The sequence below is a fragment of the Eptatretus burgeri genome, chromosome 2 (assembly GCF_056783735.1).
Source record: "Eptatretus burgeri isolate ZD-2024b chromosome 2, Ebu_testis_v1, whole genome shotgun sequence".
In the NCBI taxonomy this organism is placed as follows: Eukaryota; Metazoa; Chordata; class Myxini; order Myxiniformes; family Myxinidae; genus Eptatretus; species Eptatretus burgeri.
In genome coordinates, this window is record NC_140962.1 from 92,986,731 (window position 1) to 92,991,730 (window position 5,000).

General features: G+C 43.4%; 2 long non-coding RNA genes across 2 annotated transcripts in view; one reads left to right on the forward strand and one right to left on the reverse strand.

The window, feature by feature from the left end:
* Positions 1 to 5,000, reverse strand: part of LOC147032572 (uncharacterized) — a 68,621-nt gene that overhangs the window by 62,001 nt on the left and 1,620 nt on the right. The window lies entirely within an intron of this gene.
* LOC147032573 (uncharacterized) overlaps positions 1 to 5,000 on the forward strand; it is a 40,979-nt gene that overhangs the window by 18,944 nt on the left and 17,035 nt on the right. The window contains exons 2-4 of the long non-coding RNA XR_015052114.1: positions 2,667 to 2,698; positions 3,727 to 3,835; positions 4,089 to 4,204. This is a non-coding gene — a long non-coding RNA (uncharacterized LOC147032573). The remainder of the gene's footprint in view (positions 1 to 2,666; positions 2,699 to 3,726; positions 3,836 to 4,088; positions 4,205 to 5,000) is intronic.

Below are 5,000 nucleotides of genomic sequence, written 5' to 3' on the forward strand. Positions count from 1 at the left end.
TGCTGCAGGTTCGGGTGATAAAGGACGTAAATGGGAATGTGCTGATGAGCGAGGAGAGTTTGTTGAGAAGGTGGATGGAGTACTTTGAGGAGCTGATGAATGAAGAAAATGAGAGAGAGAGAAGGTTGGAAGAGGTGGAGATAATGAATCTGGAAGTGGGGTGGATCAGTAAGGATGAAGTGAGGACTGCTATGAAGAAGATGAAAAGTGGAAAGGCGGTTGGCCCAGATGGTATACCAGTGGAGGCATGGAAGTGCTTTGGAGAGATGGCAGTGGGGTTGTTAACCAGATTGTTTAATAAAGTCTTGGAAAGTGAGAGGATGCCGGAGGAGTGGAGATTAAGTGTACTGGTTCCGATTTTCAAGAATAAGGGTGATGTGCAGAGCTGTGGAAATTACAGAGGGATAAAGTTGTTAAGCCACACCATGAAGTTGTGGGAGAGTAGTGGAAGCTAGGTTGAGAGGAGAGGTGACGATCTGTGAGCAGCAATATGGGTTTATGCCAGGAAAGAGCACCACTGATGCAATGTTTGCTTTGAGAATGTTGATGGAGAAGTATTGGGAATGCCAGAAGGAGTTACATTGTGTGTTTGTGGATTTAGAGAAAGCTTATGATAGGGTGCCAAGAGAGGAGTTGTGGCATTGTATGTGGAAGTCGGGAGTGGTGGAGAAGTATGTGAGGATCGTGCAGGATATGTATGAGGACAGTGTGACAGTGGTGAGGTGTGCGGTAGGAATGACAGACCAGTTTAAGGTAAACGTGGGATTGCATCAAGGATCGACTCTGAGCCCTTTCCTGTTTGATGGATGAGATCAGACTGGAGTCTCCATGGACGATGATGTTCGCGGATGACATCATGATCTGTAGGGAGAGTAGGGAGCAGGCTGAGGCGAGCCTCCAGAGGTGGAGGAACGCGCTGGAGAGAAGGGGAATGATAGTCAGTAGGAGTAAGACGGAGTACATGTGCGTAAATGAGAGGGAGGGTGGTGGTATGGTGCGGTTGCAAGGAGTTGAGGTGGGGAAGGTGGATGGATTTAAATACTTGGGATCAACTGTCCAAAGTAACGGCGAGTGTGGGAGAGAAGTGAAAAAGAGAGTGCAGGCAGGATGGAGTGTTTGGAGAAGAGTTGCAGGAGTGATTTGTGACAGAAGGGTAGCTGCAAGAGTGAAGGGGAAAGTATACAAGACGGTAGTGAGACCAGCTATGTTGTATGGTTTGGAGGCGGTGGCCACTTGAATTAATACACACCAGGAGGTTGAATGTGTGCATCGGCATTCTTGAAAAATTCCGGGAATATCAGGGTCCTCAAATGTCTGTGCATTGTCTTTTTTGTGTTTTTGTTTGTTTTTGTTTTGTTTTACAAGGTCTAGCCTCGCGTAGAGCAATTACAAAGAACAAATCAGGACACAACATAACAAAGGGGACAGCAGGAGAAAGGGGAAACACTAACAGCAGGGCAGTGGAGGAAAGTAGACGGAGACGGCGAAACAGGGAATTTAGATAACAATGAGGGTAAGGCAGAACACAAAGTGTGGACAATATGAATGCCTAATCCAAATTTTGTTTGACCAGTTTTTGATTTGTGAAGGTCTGAAGAGAGGGGAGAGTCTGCTGCCTGACTGTCAGAATGATGAGATAAGTCATGGCAGAGAGTGGAATCATCAGCAAAGAGATAAAGAGGAATTTCCAGAGAATCAGTGAGATCATTAATGAAGATAAGGAATAATATGAGGCCGAAAACACTGCCTTGGGGGTACTCCAGCCTTGACGGAGGGAGGGGATGAAAGGGTTCCATTGAGAGCCACACATTGTCTCCGAGAGTGGAGGAAGTCAGTAATCCAAGAGTGGAGTTGGCCTTGGATTCCATAGGCAGACAGTTTGGAGAGCAGGACAGGATGTCAGATTGTATCGAAAGCTCGAGATATGTCCAGAGACAGCCCTGACCTCACATTTGATATTGAGAGCCTCCACCATTGTTGGGAGAGTAGAAGCAGCATGTCCAAGGGAGAGTGACCATGTCTGAATCTGGATTGACGATCTGAGATGTGGCTGTTGGAGAAAAGGAATGATTTTGTGTTAACTGCGATGTTGGATTTCATGATCTTGCTGATGGTTGGAAGTACAGTAAACTAATTGGGCTGTCGTTAAGGGGATCCATTCTTGCACTTTTTATTTAATACCATGATGTTCGCTGATTTCCAATTTCCCAGGTGGATGTAGGAGACTAGCCAGTCCTGAAGTGTTTAAAAAAAAAAAAACGCGAATACACGAATGTTGGAGCAGGTCACACTTTATGACCCGCGAATATATGGAGTTCACAAATTGCGGGTGTCCGACAATATATATATATATATATATATATATATATATATATATATATATATATATATATTATATATATATATATATATATATCATATATATATATATATATCATATATATATATATCATATATATCATATATATATATCATATATATATATATCATATATATATATATATCATATATATATATATATATATATATATATATATATATATATATATATATACAGTGTATATGCACACACTGTGATACACATTTTAAAAGTATATATAGTAGTGTCCAATATACCACTTGTAGAACCTAATCCACATTCTCTTCAATCCCTTTCTTCCCTCCAGGGATTCACATTGGCAGTGCACCCCCACCTCAGGTATTTCTCCATCCTTACCTGTGACTTTTTCTATCCTCATCAATCCTACCCTACCTCTCCCTATCTATTTGCAGGTTGCAATGTTTCCTTCCCTTTTCTAAAAATCAGAAAGCCTTGCATTATAGATCATGAAGGTGGAGCAAAAAGGTCAATTTACCTTCGGTCTGCTCAGACCAGTCATTGACCACAACACCATCAGCCGATCTGCCTTCTCAAGCCCAAACCCTCCAGCGTGGCTTCGGGGCCACGACCGAGCAGAGGTTATGGGAAAAGAACGCCCAAGAGCGATGCCACCGCGCAAGTTGAAATAATGGGGCCCTTTGGGAAGTAGCATTATCCGGGCGAGTTTAGGCTGGGAGAGGTTGATGGGTTGTTGGGAGAGGTGGAAAGGCTGGAGATGCTAAATCATCCGTGACCGACCAGGAGAGGTGGCGCTGCTTGGGAAAGTCTAGATTTTTGCATGCTTCACTCTAATGGAAACGGTGAATCGTGCACGGAAAACCGATCCCCTTGAAAACAAAGATTTCTCGCAGCAACACTCCATGAACAACCGAAAAAGATGCAGCTTTAAGGAACCCAAAGAGACAGCGAGGGCATCAAGGGAACAAGCTTGCGATGTTTTATTAAAGCACGGATCGTGTTTTCACTCAAACACCATCGCAGATTTTGGACGCCTGGCGTTTCCCCGCGATATATAGGCCTATCTGTGGCTGCTTCACGTGAGCACCATCGAATGCACGATCTGACGCCTATTACTTAACGGAATCCAAAAGATTTGCGTGCTGGGCGCTGTCAGGAGCGCATAAATGATGGTCGTTTCTGGCGAACATCGTTCCAGGAGGTGAGATCCACATCCAACATGACTTTTCACCTGATCACTGTTCTCATTTGGATTGTTTTCAATACTTGCTCTGGATTTGGGCTGGCAGGATGGCCTGGAGGCCTGGGGCTATGCATACTCGCCTCTAAACTACCTAGCCTGGGTTTGAATCCTGACACAGCTACAAACTCATCCCGATGTTTCACAGGCACGGTGATTCTTCAATGTGCTGTCCCTCGGATGGACGCTAAACGGGCATCCAGTCATCCAGCATTAGTTGGTGGAAGTTAAAGATCTGGCGGTGTCCTTTGCAAAGAGTAAGCGAACTATCTTCTGTACCATGAACAAATTACAAATCCCTGCCCTGACTTTGAGTCAGAGTGGCGACCCAACCAAGATTGTAGCCTCATAACTGCTTCAGCAACACCAACATGATGATGATGATGATGATTGGTTTGCATTTTGTATTTTTCAGTCCGACAGGATGATAGAAAAATATGTGTACTTAACTTTGTGCTTTTTTCAACCTGGGTTCGATTCCCAATCCAACTATAAACTGTCGGATTGCAGACAGGTGTTGCATCACAAGATGTGCCATCTCTCGGATGGCATTCAGCCGGGTCTCTCACCTGCGAGCATGAGCTGGTGGACGTTAATCATACCATCGTGTATTTCATGAAGAGGAGGTGAGCTATCACCTGCACGTGAGAAAATTCAATAGTCATACCCAAATCACCTTCGGTCTAACGTCAGCCTGGATAGGTGAGTCCTGAAAGACTTGGGCCGAAAACCATCCCAGCCAACCCCACAAGAAGATAGGAATAACTATGGCTGTTAAAGAGGAAGTCATTGTAACCACTCACCTCATTCATACTTACTTCAAACCTTCTCTCCAATTTATGTGCAACTCCCCCAAATCTTGTAGCACATATTCATACCTATAGTGCTAAAATTGATTATCCTCCATTAAAAACCCATCCTTCTTGTTTGTGTATGTTATATGTGGATGACGCCATGCAAAAAATAAAACCGTCAGGCAGTATATGAAATTAGTGGTAGATATTTAGAGGATGTTATGTGAAACTAAAACACAAGAAATCTTATGGAAAAGTGATAAGGTATTATATACAGACTCCCCTAAATGATCCAACTCATTATTTTCACTTGCTTGGTTCAGTTTCACATCACAATCCACGTAATACAATGGTGTACTTAATATCCATCACTTCATATAATCCCCAGGCAGAATTTATATGGCCATGGCAGAAAACCAAATGTGAGCACTATTGTGATAAACTCATGGAGATATATTTTATATATCGACCTGTCCCATTGAAACGGACAAACGACTTATTAGCAACTCCTCAACACGTGACTTGCTTTCGATTATGCAACGTCTTTTACTGGAACCAGAAGTACAGTTTTATTCAAACAATGGGTCGACTTCACCAGTGATCAGAAATAAGATCCACGCAGAGGTGA